Consider the following 24,271-nt stretch of genomic DNA (forward strand, 5'->3'; position numbering starts at 1 on the left):
TCTCTCTCTCTCTCTCTCTCTCTCTCGGGCGCACACACACACACACACACACACAATTCTCTCTCTCTCTCTCTCTCTCTCTAGAAAACCACCCGTAGAAGCCTGTTGCTCACACAGCCTCAGCGTGCAACCCCCAAAGCCCTGCTCTCAGGCTTGCCGGCCCCCCACCCTGGGCTGTGCGCTCGTCTTCACACGACCTCCAGGTAGGTGGCGGCCCTGGCTCGGGGGGGGGCGGGCAGGGAGCCAAGTCTGTTTGTTTGTTTGTTTTTCTTTGCTGCTTGCTTTATGCGTGCCCCGCCCAGCTTCTAATTTCACAAGGGACTATTCCAGAACAGATGTCGAGTGAGGCCTGATGCCTTCCTGCTTCCATCTTCCTGGCTCCTGTCTCAAGCTGGTCTGTTTGCAGTTTCTTGAAGATTCCTCATCACCCCCTGGTCTGAGGTTCTCCATTAAGCCTAGAGCTTTCCGATGGTGTTAGTTTGGGGGGTGGAGGAGGGAGATGAGAAGGCGCACGGGCTCCGTGCTTTCCGAGTATTCATTTCACATGGGGCATCAGAGAATCATGGCCCTATTTCGGTTGTGGTCCCCACTGAGATTCCAGTAAGCCCTAACGGCCGTCACCCCAAAGCCAAGGTATGTGCTTGAATAGCGACAAGCCCCTGCATGTGTTCTCAGTCGTCTCAGGAGCCCCCGAGGTCCCCACGATAAGCATCACTCCGGCAGGCATGCAGGGCCAGTGAATCAATATAATTAAAGCAAAATTTTTCCAGAATCCTTCACCCTTTCACACACCTGAGAAGTCTTTCTGAGTGAAAGAAGTCTCCAGAAACGTGTCATTTGGGGATGAACAAACGTAGCTCATGTGCCTGTGTTCATTGGGCATTCAAGCCCTAGTGATAATAACCATAGCTAACAGGTTTACATCCGTTTTTGTGCCAGGGCAGGGCGCCCTTCTAAGTGGGATGGTGTGGATTCAGTCCCTGCCGCCCGCCCGCCCGGAGCGAACATTCCAGGGGAGGGTGTGGAGGCAGACAATGAGCCAGTAAACAAAAGGGCCACTTGAGATTCAGTAAGTGCTGCGGGGAACCAAACCCAGGCACAGGCCGGGCGGTAACGGTAACTCGGGAGGGTCACAGGGTCACGGAAGGCCGCTCCAGGAGGTGTTCTATTCACCCCAGGTCGGAAAGGGGAGAAGGGATTCTGTGTCTCTCAAGTGTAGTGCTGGAAGCCGCCTCCCCCAGAGCCTCAGGTCACCGTGCGGGAGGCCTCCCGAAGCTCTGGCCGTGGTTCCATTTCACAGCCGAGCACACCGAGGCCAGGAGGGACCCAAGCACGGGGGCCGGGAGAGTGGGGGGAGCCGGAACCCGAGCCAGGCCTCTCACATCCCCAAGCCTGCGCTCTTCCTCCTTATAAAAATAGCTCCTCTGAAACATCATTTAAGTACCCGGGAACTCACTTGTTTTAAGTGTACAATTCAGTGACTTTGAGGAAATTTACAGAGTTGTGCAACCATGACCACAATTCAATTTTAGAACATTTTCATCACCCCACAAAGGTCCCTCTTTTCCCCGCGCAGTCATTCCCTGTTCCCACGCCCAGCCCCAGGCAACCACTCATCGATGTGTTCGCTCGCTCTCGCGCTCTCTCTCTCTCTCTCTCTCTCTAGACGCACCTTTCTTCTCATGTCACAGCCATGGAATCCTACATTGGCCGGCCTCTGGTGTCCGGCTTCTCCCACTTGGCACGGGGGAGTCCTCCTCCTTCCAGTGTCATCCACACGTTCCCCAAGGGGAAGAATTCAAGGTCGTGAAAAGTCTCCCCAAAGACAGAATTCTATACTAAGGAAGACGATTTTGTTGGGGAGAGTTGAACTTTGGAGATTGGTTGAACAAACCATTGTTAATCTGAATCTTTTTTTTTTTGCCCCCAAGAACCGGTTTTCTCGCCCTCGGGGTTAGGTCATCCCATGGAGAATGAGGCTTAGCATACTGTTTCTGAGGCCCGTCCCTGTCACAGCGTGTATCCGAAGTTCTGTCCTCTTGAGCCTTGTGTGGCACGCCTTCCAGGGCATGCTCCACAGCATTTTCCCCTCCATCCACCGGTTAATGGGCTTTGGGGTTGTTTCCACTTTTCGGCTATCCGCGAACGCCACACTGCCCCACTCAGCCTGCTCCCCATTGGAGGAAGAGCCAGTGCATCTCAGCACTGCTTCGGGAGGATGAAGTGCTCAGTGCCTCAGTTCTCCCGTCCGCAGACCGTGGGTCATGACCCCCAGGGCGTGGGGCTGTTGTGCAAGGGTCTGCCCTAATACTGCCCCGTGCCCGGCGGGTGGCAACAGCTGGGTCAGTGGGTGTCAGCGGCCCTCCCCACTCCCCTCTTCCTCCCACGGGGAAAGGTGCCCCCTTGGAAATCTCGCCCATGGCCTTCCTCCCAGCTCCAGCTTCAGTCTGTGTCTTCCCGGATTATGTAATGTCTGACATGATTATTTTCTCCTTATTCCCTGGTGTTATTCAGGTCAAACCCAGCATTGTTCCTTAACAGGAATTTCAAGTATTTCTCTCTTCTTGGCACTTGTCTTCTGGTCTCAGTGGTTGACACATTTCCAGAGACCAATTGATATCATCTGCTGCTTAGAAACTAGGCCTCCTGGGGGATGGGGCAGGGTGGGAAGGTTGCATGTCGCTCTTGCAGCAAAATGAGCACTGGACAGTGAGTCCAGAGATTAGGTTTTGTACCCAGCTGGGCTGAGTGGCCTGGGCCAAACCCCAGAGGCATTTGAATTAACTTTTCCTTGCTGCAAAAGGCATCCTCACACATGTCGGCCTCACACAATCACAAAGAGCAAATGAGAAACTGACTTTGAAAGTGTCTTGTAGATGGTGAAGCCCTTAGGAAAAAATAGGTGTGCTAGATCCCCATTGTTGTGTCGTGGTCTGCCTGGTGATGCTCTCCTGTTTGGGGGTGGGTAGGGAGGGGGGGTAGGTGTGACCACAGAGCGCTGGACAGCTCCCGGTGCCCAGGGTCTCAGGCTCATGCCTCTTCCCCTTAAGATCTGAAAGAATTTGGGGCACCTGGGTGGCACAGTTGGTTAAGCGTCCGACTCCTGATTTCGGCTCAGGTCATGATCTCGGGGTCCTGAGATTGAGCCCGGTGTCAGGCTGCGTGCTCAGCATGGAGTCTGTTTGGGATTCTCTTTCCTTTTGCCCCTCCCACTCGTGCTCGCTCTTGCTCTCTCTCAAATAAATAAATACATCTTTAAAAAAAGAAATGATCTGGGGCGCCTGGGTGGCTCAGATGGTTAAGCATCTGCCTTCGGCTCAGGTCATGATCCCAGGGTCCTGGGATCGAGTCCCGCATCGGGCTCTCTGCTCCTTGGGAGGCTGCTTCTCCCTCTGCATCTCTCTCTCTCTGTCTCTCATGAATAAATAAATAAAATCTTTAAAAAAAAAAAAAAGAAAAAAGAAACGATCTGAAAGAATTTGATGTGGGTACCTGGCCCAGTGTATCAGGAGAAGAGGGGCACTCTGGAACTGGACTGAGTGAGCCTCACCTAAGAGAGTGTATGCCCTTGTAAGCTCCTAGGTAGTGAGGGCCGGGGGAATGCCCAGTAAAGGCAGATGGGTAATAGCCACGTCCCCTGTGCACTTACATTTTCCCCCACTTCTGGCCTCCTCGGTCTCGTCCCTCACCCCGCCTCCCTGCCATTTTCCTGTTTTCCACTGACCAGACCTGGGTAGTAGGGGCAGGTGGGTGGGACCGTTGGGTCAAAAAGGACCCTTTCCTGGGAACTACCAAGCATCGTGATTAGGAAGAACTCTGATGCCAGCCAGCCTGGGTCTGGGCCCTCGCTGGGGCTTCCTGGCAGGGCAGGGTGGCCAAGGGAAGGAACCGCTCTAAGCCTTGGTTTTCTTGGCTGCAAAATGGGACTAAGACACTGCCTACTTCTGGGAGGCTCAGATGAGATTAAAGTGCTCTGGGCCAGTGTTTGGCACTTGGGGGTCTATTCCATGAACCTTAGCTATTATTTCTGCTGTCTGGGGCAGAAGAGAGAAAGACCTGACCAAGTGTAGCCTTCTAGGAGGGAGAAGCAGTTGCCTGAATGATGTATTTTTGGAAGGTCATCAGATGACTCAAATTTGCAGCGCACTCCCAACACCTGACATCCCCCATGAGAATCTTTTATTATGCCTCCCCCCTCCCCATGCGAATGCGGTCAGCCTCTCAGACTCCTATTCAAATGCAGACACCTCACAGAAGGGCTCACAGCTTCAGAGAGATAGGCTGTGTGAGTCCCAAAGGGAGGTGATGTCCCAGAGCCAGGAATTTGTCCCTCCTGGTCCCCATTTCTGAGCAAGCAGGAGGGTCAACTTTCTGGTCTTGAATTATCCCGATTAAAGGCAGACATTAGATCAGATTGTTCATATTGTCTTAGAGTTGGAGGAGTTCACATTGTCTTAGCGTTGGAAATGATTTTTTTCCTAACACCATATTTTCTTCTAGAAAGAAAGAGGAAAAAAGGATGAGTGAATGTGTGCGTGAATATGGGGTCAGGACACTCAGAAGCTCTCATACTTTTATACTGTTTATCTTCAAAGCAAGTCGCCATCCCCTCTCTTCTCCCTTGTTTGAGAGGGAAAGTGGCTTGGTCCACTGACCAAGGGGTTAGGCCAGACCATTCCCCGGCCAGTGCACTGTGTGGGGGAAAGCCCTGACTTGTAGCATTTTCCAATTGCTATGGTGTAAATATTCGACTAGAGCCAATTTCTATCTATCAATGCGACCCCATTGTATATAGAATTGGGGAGAGATGCTCATAAGCATGCCATTAGTACAGTATTTCTAACATATAGATCTAATAGACATACGTGACCTCAGAAGCGTAGATAATAGTAAAATAAGTGATGAGTTTTGGATGTTTCTCACCTTTGCTGTTAATATAATTTATTTGGTTGTAAGTTTACATAGCTTTTAAAAACCAGCTTGCGGCACACGGAAGGATGACCGTGTGAGGAGCACAGGCTGAGAAGCCTCAGGGGTCACTAACCCTGCTGGTATCTTGATCTTGGATTTCCAGCCTCCAGAACTGTGAGAAAATAAATTCGTGTTGTTCAAGTGGAAAAACAACCCAAAACAAAAAAACTGGCTTCCAGAATTATTGGAAATGTAACAATCAGCTCTCACAGGCCAGGATGAGCTGGATTCGGTGTACTCCTACCTTTAAACCGTGGGCCAGTAGGAGTCCACGGGAGCTCCTCAAACCAGCTCGACGCCTTGCCCTTGCTCCTCTCTGGTGTCCCAGTTAGAGGACATCCGCGCTGCAGGCCCGGCCAAGATGGCCGCCCCCACTGGCCGTCCTCTGAGTCCCGAGCGTGAATGGGAAGTAGCCAGCCCGCGAATGCTTCTTTGCCGGGCATCACCTCTTCCAAGGAAGTTGGGCTTGTCCCGCCTGAGTCTGGACCGCTTCAGAAAGAAGACTCGAAGATCCTCACTTTTCAGCCTGTTCACCACTTGCAAAAATTCTGGCAACTCTCACAAAGGGAGGTTCATGTGAAAGGAAAAGTATTTAGAGGTCCAAAGACATCAGAGTGGGGGATTCCACTTCCCTTCAGGGATACCGAAGAGACGTTCCAGAGGCCAAATCCATTCTCTGGACTTCCTGTCAGGGGAGCAGGGCATTGTGGGTAACCTCCTCCCAGAATAAGAAGCGAGGTCAGGGCCGAGGCCCCATGCCGGCTTGCCGCCGGCTTGCTTCTGTGCTCGGTGCCGGGCCGGGCGGTAGCGATAGCCCGCGGGGGGCCGTTCCTTTCAGCCGCCTCTCTCCCGCCTCACCCATGACTCCCTTGGGCTTCTGCCGGCTCCAGGGGAGCCCACGGAGCATTATCCTGGAAGAAAGCCGTTAGGGCTGAATGAACAGCGTCCGCTTTCTGAAGGAGCCGCTCTGCTGCCCCGATGACTGCCTGGCTCCTGGCCCTGGGCCATTGTGGGAGGACAAAGCTGACACACACAACAATCCCACGACAATCTCCTCTCAGCCCTTTCTTCTTTATTATTGTTATTATTACCTTTCAAACACTCCAGCTCCTTGGGCTCGTTATCTCTGGTGAGGCCTTTGGCCAAAGTGTACGGGGGCCACCTCTCCCTCCTTCGCACCCCCTCACCCTCCTAGGCCCGGCTTCACTGCCGTCTCTTTGACAAAATACATAAAACCGATACTGATCGGTTAACATACATGACATCTTTAAACTTTAATCCATTTTCCCTCTCTCAACGCGGCGGGCCGGCCTCTGTAGAGGTGCCCATCCATTGTTCCCTGTCAAAGCCTTCTTGAGTGGGTTTCCCACTGAGTCACTTTTGTGTGAGTCAAATCAAGATTATAGGTAGCGGAGAAGAAAAAGCTGAGAAGAGAAGGTTAGCCCCTCATTTTAGACTTTAAGAAAAATCTGCCAGCAGGGGCCAGTCGGAGTGGGTAATGCACATGAAAGACCAAGTCCAAGCTGGGTCGCCCGTGTCACAAGAGGAGTTTTTCAGGGAGAAGCACACAAAACACGCATTGTCGTGGTCGCACACAGAGACATAAATTTAGGAACATGTTCGCCCTTCGCCGGAACATAGTTAGCTCTGATAATGAGGAACAATGAGCCGGAATGAAACGCCCGGATTGAGTAGAGCGAGCGCTGACACTTGTTCACCCTCCCACAAAAGTGGCTTCTCTCTCTCTCATCTCCCTCCCAGTGCCAAATGACCCCCGGCCGCTCGCCGCTGTCCTCCCGCACCCTTGCCCCGTGGAATGGTGGAAAGGTCAGGTGTCCGACAGGAGGACAGCTGAGCTCCGTGGCTTTGCTGGCCCTTCCAGATGGGACAAAAACCCATTTTGGCATCTCAAGTCCCTTTGGGGAAAGCTCCATAGAAGGTGCTCCGCTTACATAAGGGACAAGGCGCATAGCTACCAATTCTTAACTCTGCGGATGGCAGTGGCAAGTTGAGATGGGGGTGCCCGGGCTCAGTCCTGGCTGGACTCCTTTCAGCTGTGGGATCCTGGTCAATGACTTCATTTCCAAGTGCCTCAATTTCCTCTCCTATCGTGAGGTGGTATCGCGTCAGGGCCTGACAGCAGGATGAGACGTCTATAAATTGCGTAGCACGTTGTAAGTACCCAGGAAGCCCTGACTGTTAGCAGTAGCACGGGCAGAATGAGCCAGTGCCCTGAGATAACGTAAAGCAGTTGAATTAGATCATGAAGATGTAAAGCTGTGGGTTTTATGATTCTCATTTCATCTTCCCATTTCATCTAGAGCTGGGTGAGATGATCCTCATCTCAGAGATAAGGAAACTGGGGCCTAGAAGGAGTGATGACATATCCAAGTTGACACAGCAAATAGTGACAGATAAAGGAAGGTGACCAGGTCCCCCAACTATGGGGACATGTCTTTGTACGATGCTCACGTGCGAACAGAGTTAGTGGCCAGAGGAGTAAGGCGTGACAGGATTTTCAGACGACAAAAACATTTTGCAGCAGGAGAGGTTCAAAGACAGATGATTTGGAGATTATCCTTCAATTAATTAAAAAAAAAAAAAAGCCAAGTCCCCAGAAGCTGCCATTCCCTAAATATCCCGAGGCACCTGGGTCTCTTGGTGAATAAGGCTTGGATCAGATGGTCTCCAGCACAGTGGTTAAAAAGCTGGGTTTGAAACTTGACTTTGCCACTTCCTGGCTGGTTGCCTTTGCGAAAGCTACTTGATCTCCTTCAACCTCTGTTCTGTTTTGTTTTTCCATTAAAAAAAATTAAGGTTTAATTTGCGTGGAATAATCTTCACCCCTTTTAGTGTACAGTTCTGCAATTTTTACTAACATATGCGATGGTGGAACCACCACCACGATCAAGAAACCACGTAAAGAACATTTCCAAAGCCCTCCAAAAATTCACCTGTGCCCCTCTGTACTCAATCCCTGCTACCCCCCAGCCCCCACCCCTGCAGCCGGGGATCTGTTTTCTGTCCCTGTGGTTTTTTCCTTCATGAGAATGTCACACAGATGGAGTACACAGTCTGTGACCACTTGATTCCAGTTTTCTTTCACTTGGCAAAATGCATTTGAGACTCATCCATGTTTTTCCTGGAGGAATAGTACGTTCCTTTTTATTGCTGAGTAATATTCTGTGGCATTGAAGAACTAGCTTGTTTATCCGTTCCTCAGTTGAAGGGCATTTGAGTTGTTTCCAGTTTTGGGTGATTGTGAATAAAGCTGCTGTAAACATTTACCCGCAGGTTTCATTTCCCCGGGGTAAACACCTGGGCGCGAGCTTGCTGGGCCCTGTGGCTCGTGTATGTGTAACGTCATGGGAAACCGCCAAGGGATCTTCCACCGTGGCAGTACCACTTGGCCTGCCCGCCGCGATGGACGAGAGTCCCAGTGGCTCTGCTTGCTCACTGGTGCCTAATATTATCCGTTTTTAACACGTTAGCGATTCTGGTGGGTGTGCGAACCTTGGTTTCTCGTCTGTAAAATGGAGACTATCGCGGTTCCTCCGTGGCATTCTTGAGCACGTGAGCCGTCGTGGTCTGTGCAAAGCCCTCCGCACAGCCCAGTGCCTGGCAGGTAAGGGGGCTGCTGGTGCACGCTGCATTATTCGTTACTCTGTCCGAGCCCAGCATTCGTGCGCAGGAGGGATGCCGCACGTGATGCTCCTCGAGGCCCCTTCCCTGCCTGAGAACATGGGTCTGCACTGGCCCAGATTGCTGCAGGGCTCTTTGAAGAGACCACTTTGTGTCTCTTTTAAAACCAGGCTCTGTTTTGTCTCCCTGGCTCTCTGCAAAGGGCCCGAGCAGCCGCTGCCGGCGGCAGGCCAGGCCGGTCCCCAGGCACTCTGAGGCCAGGTTTCGGTGAGCAGGCCGCCTGGGCAACCGTCCTGCCACCGCCTGAGGCCTGGGGGTTTTTCTTGGCCTGCTCCCACCCCTGCTGCCGGCCACTCCTTGCCTGCTCGCCCTGCCAGTGCTGAGCTCCCGGACCCAGGCACGGGCCGCTACACGCGCGGCTCCCTATTAAATATGGATTAACAAAAAAATAAAAATAAAAATAAGCAAAACGGGTCCATGAATCTGTCTCTGGGGGATTTGGCCTTGGCGGTATCATGGAGGGAAACAAACCCTACAAGCACTCCTTTCACAGCGTGGCTGAGCCCTTGGCCTAATCCCCGTGGTCATCACGGAGGCCAGAGGTGGGGGCATTCGGTCTCCTGCCTGACAGCAACCCCATAGAGCAGTGTTCATGTGCCAGGTAGCCCTGATTTCCAGCAGCAGCCCAAGTTCCTGGGGCTTTGGGCAATCTGGCAGCAGGCCTAGAGATGTGACACAATGGGCTTAAGTAATCCAGACAGCAAACCTAAAGAAATGTGGGGCAGACCCAGAGACATCAGGAGTTCAGCCCAGGCATTGGGCAATGTGTCTAAATAACACAAATGGCTTGTGATAATGGGTGACAGTCCCAGAGACATCTGACAGTGGGCCTAAAGAAACCAGGCACTGAGCTCAGAGAATTCGAGTGTCAGGAACAAGAAATACAGGGGACAAGTCCAAAGTGGGGTCACCCCTCTGGGCAAACACAGATGTAGTCCTGTGGGTGCCCTACTTTGGGGAGCAGAGCACCCCTGTAGCTGGACATTCTTGAGCAGGACACATCTTGGACAACCCACATGGCGACCCTGGGTCCAAGGCCGCTGTGTGCCCCTAACACTCCTCTGGGTTTCTTTCCAAGTGGCTTTTCATGGCCTTCAGCTGTGCCCCACCTATGAGTTAAGCTCTAAGCAGCCCCTCCTGGATCACTGGGATTGTCTTCAGAGACCACGGCTCCACTGTCTCTGGGGAGGGGGGGTGTGGGGGGAGAAAGAAAGGCCTACCAAGAAGAGAGCTTGAGCTCTGAGCCAAAGCAAAGCCCAGTGCTGGAGAGCCCTTGGTGCGGGGAGGGAGAGGTGGAGCCTGAAGTCATGTTGGCACGGGGAGGGCTGTCAGCAAGAGATTGCCACCTCCAGCCTCCTCATTTGTCCAAGGTGGAAAGGGGAACTGGAGGGGCAAGGACCTGGCAAGGGCCACGGAGTCATTTAGTGCCAGATGCTCGAGGAGACAGGGAGGAGCTGCTATGGGGTGGATGTGGCACGGTGGAAAACAGCTGATCCGAGGGGCAGGGAGTTAGCTTTATAGGGTTCAGGAGGACCTGGGGGGGATCTAGGAAGGTGCTGAGTAGGCAGCAGCAAAGCAGAGTTACAAAAGGAAGACAACGTGCACCTCCCTTCTTTTGGCATCTGGGCCCCACACTGCCTTGGTTTTCCTCCTACCTCTCTCGCCATTCCTTCTTGGTCTCTTTGCTGGCTGGCTCCTCCTCTTTTGTAGATCTACCGATGTTGGAGGACCCAGTGCTCTGTCCTGCGCTCTATCTTCTCCCTACATGTTCTCTCTCTCCAGGTAATCTCATCCAGACCCATAACGTGAAATGTCACCTAAAACTGATGATCCCCACATCTGCATGCCCAAGCCAGCTCTCTCCCCAAAACTTCAGTCTTGTGTAGCCACCTGCTAAGTGACACTTCCCTGTAGATGTGTCATAGGGATCTAAAAATGCATAGGGCCTAACAAATCCTGATCATCTGTTCTAAGCCTTCTCCAGCCTCCTGTCCCCCCTCATAGTGCAGGATACTTCCAGCCACCCAGTTTCCTTGAGTTCCCTTTTCATCTTATTTCCATACCCAATCCATGAGCACTTTCTATCAGTTCTACTTTCTAAACATGAACAAGTCCAAATAATTCTACCTTCCAGTATGGGCCCATCTACTTGTCTCCTTCATCCCTATGACCATCTTGGCTCAAGCCAACATTACCTCTTGGACTAACACAGCAGCCTTCTAACTGGTCACCCCCCTTCTACTCTTGTCCCCACCCCTTCCAACCATCTCTACACGGTGGTTGGGCTAACTTTTTAAAAACATAAATTATACCACATCACTCCCAATTTAAAACTCTCCAATAGACCCCACTCTCCTTGGCTAAAATAGGACCTCCTGATCATGGTGTGCGAGGCCCCACACACACTAGCTCTTCCTATTTTACCAGCCTTATCTCAAACATGCTCCCGTTCACCCATTATGTTCCATCATATTGACCTTTCTTTTGGTCTAACCTCCCTTGAAAGGCCCTTGCACAAGCTGTCCCACCCTTGGAATACTCTTCCCACTGACACTCACAAGGCTGGCTTTTTTGTATGTGTGGTCATTTGCTCTCTAGAGAGGCCTTCCTCATCTATCCAATCTAAAGTACCTACCTGGTCAAACTCTATCACATTAGCTTATTTTAATTTTCCATGTAACACTCACTTGTCACTCTCAGATTATTTTTCTTACTGTCTTATTTCCCGTCCCTTCCTTCTACAATGCAAACTCCCTGAGAATGGAGGGCTTGTCTTTTTCCCCACTGGATGCCCAGCATTTGACAGAGTACCTGGTTTGTTAAAGGTACTCAAGTAAATAATTCGAAGAAGGAATGAGTGAATGAATGAACACTGGATTTGTAGACTAAGGACCTGGGCCTCATCCATCTGCTCTGTGTCCTTGAGAAACATTTTCTTATTCATTCACTCTGCACACTTTCCAAGTCCCCGCTTTAAGAGAGGCTGATGGATAAGAAGTCCCTGCTGTGAGAACTTAGCAGAGGGACCCCTCAACCAGCCCAGAGGAAGTGATATCCAAATGGAGACCTGGAAGACAAGGAGGTATGGCAAGAGCGGTCTGGAGAGAGGGCATGGTAGGTACAAAGGTCCTGAGATGAGAGAGAGAAAGCATATTCTGTTTCAGGAATGGAGAGGAATTGTCAATGGCTTGAGCCATATAGTAAAAAGAAGGAAAGAAGGAAGTTAGAAGGATTGAGGGAAGGAAGGAAGAAAGGAGAAGAAGGTAAAGCAGACAGAGAAAATTTGAACCTTGTATTCTGGAAGCTTCTGTTTGGAAATAAGGAGGGAAGTCCTGATTCTGTCATTGACCTTCACTTGTCCCAGTCCTTAGGCCCTGGCCACTTGGAGAGTCCCCTTTTGGTTCTCCCTCATGCCTGATGATGGCAACAGAGGACACTCCGGGGTTGTCTCAGACTTCTATCACCACCACCCCCCCAAACCTGGACAGCTCTTTACAATTCAGTAGGCTCCTGGAACCTTACTACAACCTTCATTTACAGAAAACTGAATCCCAGAGCCAGAGGGATTTGCTGGGAGCTACAGAACTGGAATGAGAAGCAGTTTTTCACCTTGGCTGGAGTTCTCCATGCCGTACCACAGCCTCTTTTCTCCTGAAATGTGTCCTCTTGGGCAGAATTTTCACCTCCACCCAGGGAGTGTGCTGTGGAGGAACCGAAAGCCTGACCTGGCACTTTCCAAGGGCCTCCTGCTGTGTTCCCTGTGCTCCAAGAGCTTTGTACAAGCCATTGGTACCACTGATGGCTCTGGGCCAAGCTGACGGCATCTGTTCTTACTTAAAGTATTTATTTTGAGAGTCAAGTGTAGTTGAGCTGCATGTTTCTTGGCAGAACCAGCCTGGCAATGGACTTGGTCTGTGGTGATGCCTTGATGCCTGGCTTTGTGAGATGGTGCCCAGAGCAGGTCCTATTTACCTTAAGAAGGTCTTATCAGCCCTGGAATAGGTAGCTGCCCCATTCTTTCCTGAGTCCCCAGTGAACAGTATTATATTCATGACATACTCACAAGACATGAACGGAGCCAGGGAGGGGTCCTTCCACGTTTGGCTCTTTGCAGATCATCACATATCCTTGGGTAGATTTCTGTTTTGCTGGGTCTTCTGTGTCACATAGAGACAATGCTGCCTGCTTCACAGAGCACCTAGGAGTCGCTGAGAGATATCTGTGAAGTGGGAGAAGTGCAAAGTGCTGGTCAATCAGAGGGAGTTATGATTGGTCAAGTGGCATGTGGGGTGGCTTGGATATTTCTTGGCCCATGCATTAGAGTCCTGAAGAGACAATGATTCACTGAGAACTGGGTCAGCAAGAACACTGGCCAGCAATCACTGTCCTCAGCAATAAGAACCTTCATGTGAGCCTTTAATAACAATTTTGAGGGCTAACATTGTTAGGGGCTGTGGTGCGAGGCACTGTGCTTCTAAGGTGTTCTGTGTAATCCACATGACCAGCCCCAGAAGTCAAGATGATCCCTCCTTAATTTCTCTGGGATAGCCAGGACCATGGTATTTGCTTGTGGGGCAATTCCCATGATGCATCTGCCTCAACCCACAAACATGGTGGCACTATTGGACTTCCCATAGGGGTTAAGAAAATTGATTATGTATTTACTTACTGGGCACAGCGATTTATTATCTAGAGTGAGGATGGTTAAAAGGGGCACTAGGTTGAAGAAGGATTTTGGGAAAGACCCATAAAGTCTACTCTGAATGCATAAGCAGTCTCAAAGAAGCAACCTTGAGATTAAGGGTTGGAAACATGCAACTTGAAGGAGGAGCTATAGAAGAGTTTATGTAGAGGGAAGACTCAAGGCCAGACTGCTGACTTCAAGCGCCTGGAAAAGTAGAGGTGGAGGAGGGAGGGCTCAAGCTGTTCTTGAGGTTCTTGGGGACAGACGGGTCAGAACAGAGAAGGTTTTTCCTCTGTTAGAGCCTTATGATGGTGGAGTGAGCTGCTTCCACTGGGGCTGGGCTGAGGGCCCTCTTTCTGTAGTTTTCTTTGAAAGAGCATCCACTTTTTGGAATCCTTATGGCTGCCATTAATGTGAAAGTGAAAACAGAGGAGGGGGCCTATTTGTGCCACGGTCTGGAGGGTTCCCGATTCTGGACAAAGGCTGCACCAAATAATCTTTCTAAAATTGAAGTGTTGTTGACATGCAATATTGGATTAGTTTCAGGTATTCAATATAGTTATTCAACATCTATACACATTATGAAGTGACCAACACCATAAATCTAGCTACCACCTGTCACCATACAAGGTTGTTACAATATTATTAACTCTCTGCCCTATGCTGTACATTACATCCCGTGACTTATTCACTTTATAGCTGGAAGTTTGTACCTTTGAATCCCCTTCCCCTATTTCACCCTCCCCTTACCCCCTCCTCTCTGGCAACCACTGGATTATTCTCAGTATCTGTGAGTCTGTTTCTATTTTGTTTTGTTCGTTCCTTTGTTTTGTTTTGTTTTTAGATTCCACTTATAAGTGAAATCATACAGTATTTGTCTTTCTCTGTCTGACTTATTACACTTAGCGTAATACCCTCCAGATCTATCCATATTGTCACAAGGCAAGAATTCATTCTTTTTATATGGCTGAGTAATAGTCCATTGTGTGTGTGTGTGTGTGTGTGTGTGTGTGTGTATAAAATCTTCTTAATCCATTCATCCATCAATGGACACTTAGGCTGCTTCCATACCTTGGCTATTCTACACAATGCTGCAATGAACATAGGGGTTCATATATCCATTTAAGTTAGTATTTATATATCCACTGAATTCATATTTTCATTTCTTCAGATAAATACCCATAAGTGGAATGGCTGGATTTTATGATAGCCCTATTTTTAATTTTTTAATGAAACTTCATGCTGTTTTCTGTAGTGCTTGCACCATTTTATATTCCCACCAACAGTGCATGAGGGTGCCCTTTCTCTGCATCCTCACCAACACATATTATTTCTTGTCTTCTTGATACTAGCCATTCTGACAAGTGTGACATGATAGCTCAGTGTGGTTTTGATTTGCATTTCCCTAATGATGAGTGATGTTGATCATTGTTTCATGGGTATGTTAGCCGTCTGTATGTCTTCTTTGGACAAATGTCTATTCAGGTCCTCTGTCCATTTTTTAATTGGATTGTTTTGTTTTTCTGATATTCAGTACATAAGTTCTTTATATAGTTTGGATATTAACCCATTACCTGTTATATCATTTGCAAATATCTTCTCCCTTGCAGTAGGTTGCCTTTTCGTTTTGTTGATGGTTTCCTTCACTGTTCAAAAGCTTTTTAGTTTAATGTAGTCTCATTTGTTTATTTTTGCCTTTGTCTTCCTTTCCTGTGGAGATAGGTCCAAAAAAGTATGCCAAGGCTGATGTCAAAGAGCTTACTGCCTATGTTTTCTTCTAAGAGTTTTATGGTTTTAGGTCTGACATTTAAGTCTTTAATCCATTAGGTATTTTTGTTTGTTCGTTTGTTTTGTATATAGTATAAGAAAGTGGTCCACTATAGTTCTTTGGCATGTAGTTGTCCAGTTTTCCCAACACCTTTTATTGAAGAGACTGTCTTTCCCCATCATATATTCTTGCCTCCTTTGTTGAAGATTAATCAACCATGTAAGTGTGGGATTATTTTTGGATTCTGTAGTCTATTTCATTGACTTTTGTGTCTGTTTTTGTATCAGTACCGTACTGTTTGGATTATTTTAGCTTTGTAGTATAGTTTGAAATCAGGGCGTGTGACACCTCCAGCTATGTTCTTCTTTCTCAATATTGCTTTATCTCTTGGGGGTCTTTTGTGGTTCCATACAAATTTAAGATTATTTGTTCTAATTCTGTGAAAAATGCCATTACTCTGATAGTGATTGTATGGAATCTCTAGATTGCTTTGGGTAGTATGAACATTTCTTATAAAGTTGGTTTATTTTTCTTTAGTAATCTCTATACCCAACATGGGGCTTAAACCCACAATCCCGAGATCAAGAGTTGCATGCTCTTCCAACTGAGCCAACTAGGTGCCCTGGGTTGTATGAACATTTTAACAAAATTAATTGTTTCAATTCATGTGCATGGAAATCTTTCTGTTTATTTGTGTCATCTTCTTTCATCATTGTCTTATAGTTTCCAGAGTATAAGTCTTTCACTCCTTGGTTAAATTTATTCCTGGGTATTTTATTCTTTTTGATGCAAATTTGTCCTTCTGATAGTTCATTATTAGTGTATAGAAGTGCAACAGATTTATGTATATTAATTTTGTATCTTGAAAATTTACTGCATTCATTTATTAGTCCCAAATGATCTTTTAAATAAGAATACATTTGAATTACCTTTCTGCTCCCTAAAAGGTGCTAAACATATTTGTTAAAACAAAGATATCTGTGTAAGGGGAATAATTGAAGAATCTGCATTGGCATATTTTTTAAAAATTTCAAAATCAATTTTATTGCAGCCCAAACAGTGGAATTAACTGTGCACAATAAACTATTATAGATATAAATATGTATTTTATATATAAATGTAAATATATAAATTTTAAGTTATGGAAAATAAAGTTTGTTTTGGCAGATAGTGATAAACAAAATTAAAATTGCATACTTTAATAATATAACTCAACACCAAAGGCTTAGAGGGGCACGCTATTGACTTGAGCAGCAAAAGCAGTGTTTGACTTCTAAGCATCTTAAGGGCAAGGACCAGGCAGCTGTCTTGTTCAGTACCTAGCACACAGTATTTCAGTGCATAACACAATGCCTCGCACATAGTAGATGCCCAATACATAATTGCAGAATGAATAAAGTTATATCATTGTGTGCACATTCTATGGATATGTTTATACTTTAAAAAGTATAATTGGGAACAGCCAGTCTGAAGGATGATTAGTCATAAATGAGAATGGTTGTTTCCAGGCACTCTTGTCAACTAGGTATTCTTTGAATTTTAAAAACTATACTAATTTTCCAAATAATAGAATGAATCTTTCTTTTAAATCTTTATATTTTTATGAATAAAGTTCTTTTTTTAATATGGAACTTAGATTTTTCTTTTTATAACTTCCACCGTTTGGTCTAATTCCACACAGAATAAATTCCATATTTCAAAAGAACTATCATGTCCTTTAAAAAAAAAAAAAAATCATGTTCTTTAGAACTATATTCTCTTTTCCTGGCTAAGCATTCTCATTATTTAAATGTTGATATTCAGCTATTATGATAGTCCAGATCTTTCAGCATCCTGATTATCATCTTCTGGATTTGATTCAGTTTGTGCAAAGCCTTGTGGTTGGGGCTCAGCATTCAGTGTCAGACTATGTTGACATACACGGCCTAGAGTATAGAGTAGGACAATTACCTTTGTCTTAGATATCTGTTTTTTAGCCTAAAGGCTTCTTGATTTTATTTTGTGGAGATAATTCATTTAAAAATTAAACATGAATGTTTTATCTTATAAAGGACTCAATCAAAGACTATGTAACAATGTATTAAACTTCTCATTACCTTCCTCTATTCTCAATCCTATTCCTTTTCCTAGAGGCCATTTTTCTTCATTTGTATGTATATAAACATATATCTATGCTTTTGTTTCGTATAAACATATTTTCATATATTCAGGGCATTTTGCTGTCTTTTTCATTTAATAATATTCCTTGGAATTTTTCATGTGTGTACATATACTTTTAAAATGGCTGCATGGTATTCCTCAATGTGGATGTGCCATAATTTATTCATTGACTTCCCATATATTGACATTTGGGTTGTTACCATTTTTTAGTGTTTACTATTGCAAACCATGCAATGATGAATACTCCTGACAAAATGCAAATGTTTCCTTATCCTAGATTTCCAGAAGTGGCCATTTGAGCCAAAAAATATGTGCATTTAAGGGCGCTTGGGTGGCTCTACTGGTTAAGCATCTACCTTCAGCTCAGGTCATGATCTCAGGGTCCTGGCATCAAGCCCTTCATTGGGTTCCCTGCTCAGTAGGAAGCCTGCTTCTCCCTCTGCCCCTTATCCCACCCGTGCTCTCTCTCTCTCAATAAATAAATAAAATCTTTTTAAAAATATGTGCATTTAAAAAGTTTTTATAATTATTGCCAAATTTCCTTTCAAAAAGACGCCAATAACATATGAGAGTGCCCATTTGATTGCATTCTCATTGGCACAGATATGATTAAAATATAATTTTTATTAAACTGATTGGCCAAATTCATACATTAATAATTTAGTAATAGTAAAATTGAACAACTTTTTAAAAATATTTTTTGTTTCACCATTTATATATCTGTTGTGAATTTTGTGTTAGTATTGAGGCATTTCTAATGACATTTGTTTTTTTCTTGAGTTATTTTAAAAATCACATTCTTAAACTCTTCCGAATTCTACCTCCCGCCCCCCCACCCACACCTTTCTCTACTCAGATATATCCTTCCTGAATCCTCTGTGAGCCTACTGACTATAAACTTATAGCTCTATAAGACTGAAGCATAACTATTACCCTGGGACTTCCATTTTTGGTTGGTTTCACTCTTTCCTGGATTCTATATTTTCCTTTTCATTGGCTTATTCTCTTGTTTTATTAGTGTACAACCTCAAGTAACTTCAAAGAAATAATGTAAGAGGTGAAAATTCCAAGTCCTTCTTTGTTTTAAAATGCCTTTATTCTACCACTCACCCTTTAATGACAGTTTGGCTGGGTATAAAATTCTATGACTAAAATAATTTCAAAGGCATCACATCCTGGTATCTAGTATGCTGATGAGAAATATGATGCCAGTCAGGGTGCTGGGCCTTTAAATCCCTTGAAAGACACTTCAGCCAAAGGGGAGCTTGCAATAGTGAGGGGAGGTTCAACAACAATTGATGTCCAATTTTTTTGCACCTCAGAGATCAAAAGCAGCAATCAGCAATCAGAGCACAGATCTTATATTCTGAAAACAGGGTCCTTTTTACCCACCCTGGCTTCTGCAAACTCTATGCAAGTTGCTCTAGGAATATGTGCACAGCTGCCTGCCACCTGGCTGGGGCTGGGGGATGGGTAGCTGCTGCTGTGTTAAGAACTGAAATTGGCTGAAATTTACTAAATTTACTGTGCAAGCCTTCACTAGATTCAAGAGTTCCAAAACAGTTACATCAGATAGATTCTGCCATTGTGATTGTTGTCTAGTTGGGAGGGAGATTCTTGGTGCTTCCTACTCTGCCATCTTCCCAGAATCCTTTGTGTAGCCATTCCTTCTTATATTTCAGTTACATGGTATTTGACATTCTCCCACAGGTCACTGTAGCTCTGTTCATTTAAAAAAGTTATCATTCTGTTGTTTTGATTTTTTGATTGGATCATTTCTTTGCTCTATCTCCAAGTTCACTTATTAAAATAATCCAAATGTCCAATCTGCTGTTAAATCTATTTAAGAAATTTTAGAATTTTTAGAGAATTTTGATTCTTTTTTTATGGTTTTTATTTCTCTGCTGAGATTTCTTCCTTTTATTTATTCATAGTCATGTGAGTGTAGTTGCAATAGCTGCTTTAATATCCTTGTCTGCTAATTTCTACATCCTGTTCATCTTGCAAGAAGTTTCCGATGATTGCCTTTTCTTTTAGGGATGAGTCATATTTTCCTATTTCTTCACATGTCCAGTAATTTTGGATTGTGTCCTGGACATTTTGAATGATACATTTTGAACAATTTAAAGGATTCTGTTATAATCTTCTGAAGAGTATAGATATTTTTGCTTTAGCAGTCACTTAACTCAATCAGACTCAAACTTCAAACTCTTAAGTCTTCTGTGGTTGTTGGCTTAGGTGGACTGCTTGAAGTCTGCCTCACATGAGCATAATTCAGAAGTTAGCACAATTTCTTTCTTTTTTAAAGATTTTATTTATTTATTTGAGAGAGAGAGCGAGACAGAGAGAGCTTGAGTGGGGGGCAGAGGGAGAGGGAGAAGCAGACTCCCTGCTGAGCAAGGAGCCCGATGTGGGAATTGATCCCAGGACCCTGGGATCATGACCTGAGCCAAAGGCAGATGCTTAACTGACTGAGCCACCCAGGCACCTCAGCACAATTTATTTCTAAAACCGAGCCTCCCCTCCTCTAATTCTCTCCTTTCTGAGACTTTCTCTCACTCTTTAGCTCCTGTGGTCATCACAAATTCTGTCTTGTGGATCCTCATGCCAGTGAGACTGTGGGTTTCTATCCAAGTTTTAGTTGCCCTACCAGGCACCATCTATCCTTGGGTGAAGAGTTATAAAAATGAGAGATTCACTCATTGCTGTTCCCTTCTTCCAAGTATTGACTCTCTCCCAGTTTCTGCCTGGTTTTCGTTACTCTTAATGTCTTTTAATATATATATTTTATATATTTTGTCCAAAGTTTACAGTTGGTACCTGAAGGAGGTTTGTACCAATAGGAGTTACTCTACCATTACTAGAGGTTTTCCCCATACGCTTTCAACACATATTTCATCTTTTACTTTTCTGTTAATGTCTAGAGCACACACACACATACACACACACATACTCTCTCTCTCTAAATCTCAGCTTGCTTTTACTTTCCCTCCTCCCCATCTTCTCATGTTCTCATGTTGACATCATTGGAGATTTTCCAAATATTAATATTTATACATTTCTTTGTGCATCAAAATTATTTGCATTTAACTATACATTAAACAAACTGTGTCTTGAATTCCTCATCTACTCCTTTCCTGCTTTGCTTTTTCTAAGTGAATCTTTCAGAGAATATAAGCATGATAAAGTTTGTGATTTTCTGAATGTCAGAAAAATATTTATTTTGTCCTCCCATTTGAGTGAAATTTGAATGGATATGAAATTATAGGTGAAAAATCATTTTCTCACACATTTGAACATCATTTCTTAACTATTTTCCTAACAGCATGCTATTGAGAAGTCTGATTCCAATTTTATTGTTCTTTTGTAAATGAATGATTCTTTTCTGCCTGGAAGTCTTATGGAACTTTTTTTTCACTTTAGCCTCAGTTTTATAAAGTTTTACATGGTATGTTTAGCTTAAAGTCATCTTCATCTTATTTTTCTAGGAACTTAGTGGGTCCCATCAATATGAACGATCAGCTCAATAAAATTTTTGTTTTCTATTAAAATAAAACAATTTGTTTTCTCCGCTCTGTTTCCCTCATTCTTTCCAACTAGGGATCTTTTTAGATGAACTTGGGAAAAACAAATCTAGACTCCACATCTCAACTGTTTTTGTTATATTTTAATCTTACTGTTGTTTTAAATTATATTTGGCACAAATGCCTCCTCTGTTTTCTACATGATTAAATTGCTTCACAGCTATTTCATGCTGTTTTCCAGCCCATCTATTAATTTTTTTGTGGCCCCAATTTTAATTTCCAAGATTTTTATTTGATTTTTTTGAGATCTTATTTATACAAATTCTAAAATTTTTTTCTGTTGCCAGAGTAAATTGGTTACCTTAGTTTTAGTTCTCATGTTTGAGATGAGCACCTCTCAAATATTTGTTCATTCTCAATGGTCTCTTTCCTTTTACGTTCAAGATTCTATGTGTGTCTGCCTATTCCTCTTAAATGTGACCTGGGAGTAAGATTTGGGAGGCCACTATGCTAATACTTTATCTTTATGGTGAAATAAAGAAGTTATACTGTACAGTTAAATTATGTTTTTGATACAAAACTTAAGAGACCTTAACAGTAGACATGTGAAACACTACTGTCCACATGGAGTCTAGAAATTGTGTCTTGAAAAATATCTGAAAATACTGACTTTTCCCCATGTTGGGAAAATGGTGCAGAAATAAGGTTCCCCGAGAGTAGGAAAGGCAAAGATCAGGACGGACTTCCAAGAAGAAAAGCTCTGTGCTTTGGCCAAGGGCCTTTCTTATTTAGGATCATCATGTACTTTAATGTGCCATTCGTATATGCCACTGAATTCACCAACCCAGGAAGGTAGCAGGCTTCATATGGCATAATTGGGCACAGCTGAGCATAACTAGTGGGGACCTGAGGACCTGACTCTCTCCCACTCTCTGCCCTAGCATCATCTGTGTTTCCCAAGACCTAAGAAACAATGGAAATGAAATGAATGCTATAGCCAAACATTGCAAATTGTGGTCCTGCCTGAACAGCATTTTTTCTCTTGGCCCAGTTTCCCAGGGCATACTGCTGGGCCTAATTTCTGTGCTCACATATTCTGCTGGGACTGCAGACCCTTAAGAGTACGAAAAGAACATAGGCAGTGTTAGGAGCGTGAAAAGCCATTCAGCACATTGATGCTTCTCTCTTGTAATACGGTCTTTCCCCCAGGATAGCATCTAATTGCTACTTGAACAAACCCACTGTCTTTACCTCACCAGCCTTGCCCAGTAGGCCATTGCAAACATTTATTATTCTTTGAGTGACAAAGCTCTTCCCATCTATCTCTTCTGAATTTGTTTTTTTTGAACTTCTACTTCTGCCCCCACTCCTGTCATCGAGGCAGTATCAAAAGTAGCAACATGCATTGATATTATCCACTCTGCTAAAGATCTTGTGTACTCCAGTGATACCCCCTTCCATGTCTTTTTTGAAGTTGGAGAGGTGGAGGATTTTTTTTAACCTTTCAGTAACTTGTACAATTTTCTCAGGAAATCAGCATGAGAGAAAATATTTGCTAACATCTGACTTCCCTTCAACCAAATCCACCTGCTCTGGAAAAACTGCCAGAGAAACACATTTCCAGAAGGTTCTTTTTGGAGACAAAATGGTTGTCTTATTTCCTTGACTATTTCTTGATGTGCTCAGAGGAAAGGAAGGAGAATGTCAAGTGTTTATTTTGATGATTCAAAGAAGGCGCTGAGGCAAGAGCAAGGGAGCCTTGGAAAAGAACGTTTCTACCTGATAGGGATAGTTATGATTTATATGGAGTAGCCATGATAGGCCAGGCCTGTACTACAGTATCTCATAACCTCATAGCAACCCCACAAAGTAGGTCTTATTATCATTATTTTCCTTTTCTACATGAGGAATCTGAGGTCACATAAATACATAAAATAATAATAATAATAATAATAACTTCCATTTATTGAGCATTTGCAACATGCCTGGCATCTGCCTCCCCCTGTTCACATAGATCTCACCTCATCCTCACAACAACTCATGGGGTAGTAGCAAATGCTACTGGCTCTCTGGCTCTGATACCCTATGCTTACCATTTTTCTATCTGATCATTTGACAATTATTAAGTCCTTTTATGTGAGCTTTCCTCACTGCCTGATTTCCACTGACTTCCTAAAGCCTTTCCACTATCCAGTGTGCTGATAGTCTGAGCAAAACCTTTAATTTCAGAAGGCCTTGTTGTCTGTTGTCTCACCTAAGTTTTAAAAAAAACCCAAATGTCAACCATGGTGGCTGCATCCTCATCTCAGGGCAGGTCACATGATCCTTGCTGGCCAGTTAGAGTCCTCCTTCTCCCTCATCTTAGTGATTGGTTCAGGGATGGGCACGTGACCCAAAGCTAATCAGAATCCTCTCAGGACTTCTCTGTAGAGCTAACAGAGGATAATCCCTTTCTTTCTTTCTTTTTTTAAAGATTTATTTATTTATTTATTTGAGAGAGAGAATGAGAGAGAGAGAGAGAGCATGAGAGGGGGGAGGGACAGAAGGTGAAGCAGACTCCCTGCTGAGCAGGGAGCCTGATGTGGGACTCGATCCCGGGATTCCAGGATCATGACCTGAGCCGAAGGCAGGCGCTTAACCAACTGAGCCACCCAGGAGCCCCGAGGATAATCCCTTTCCTTTGGGTTTTGTAAGTTGGGTGAATTTGAATACGGGACAGGTACCTGCCATATTCCTTAATACATGGAGGAAGTCTGTCTGCCCATTAAAACCAACACAAAGAAAAATATCTTTTAAGCTTTTAGATCCAGCTAGCCCTAAAGGCAGTTCTACCCGTAGGATTCCTAGTAATTACAACAAATAAATCTCCCTTCTTAATTAAACTGGTTTGAGTGCCTTTCTGTCACTTGCAACCAGTAGTGTGCTGGTAAACTTGCTGTCTAAGGAAAAGAGAAAAAGAAAAAAAGCCTTGATTTTTAGTGTTTGCCCATTACTGTGGTATAAATGCTCCCACTGTGGCAAGTTTTAAGCTGCTAAGGTTTAACAAGCAGCTTGCCAATTTCTGAATAGTTGACAATTGGCTTTTGTGAGCAGGTACCAGCCAGCTCCAGCATAGCACTGTCCCAACTAATTTGCTTTTGCACAGGGCTGCTGAGATGGGAGGAATGGTGGCCAGGCACTTGACTGGGCTGCTTCTGCCCTTCCGCATCCCAGAAAGTTTTCAGACTCTATAGGCATTCCTAGGTGGGGAGGGAGAAATGCTCCCTAGAACCACCCGGCAGATTTTAATTCAAAAAATTAAACTTCTACAATTGTAATTTTTAAAGCATAGTTTATGGCCACCTCCCTCATCAGAATCACCTACTGATCCAGAGTCCACCCAAGAGTCTGTTTTGGAACACGCTCCCCAGTCGATAGACGCATCCACAGCCTGAGCACTGCCGTTCTCCCTCCTTGGTTCGG

The 24,271-nt window shown here is 44.9% G+C and overlaps 1 long non-coding RNA gene across 8 annotated transcripts in view; it reads left to right on the top strand.

Annotated features, from left to right (window-relative positions):
* Nucleotides 1–24,271, top strand: part of LOC116643950 — an 89,779-nt gene that overhangs the window by 599 nt on the left and 64,909 nt on the right. For all 8 annotated transcript variants that reach the window (XR_004301670.1, XR_004301671.1, XR_004301669.1 and 5 more), the window contains exon 3: nt 85–203. This is a non-coding gene — a long non-coding RNA (uncharacterized LOC116643950). The remainder of the gene's footprint in view (nt 1–84; nt 204–24,271) is intronic.

The sequence above is a fragment of the Phoca vitulina genome, unplaced genomic scaffold (assembly GCF_004348235.1).
Source record: "Phoca vitulina isolate PV1807 unplaced genomic scaffold, GSC_HSeal_1.0 scaffold28, whole genome shotgun sequence".
NCBI classification, from domain to species: Eukaryota; Metazoa; Chordata; class Mammalia; order Carnivora; family Phocidae; genus Phoca; species Phoca vitulina.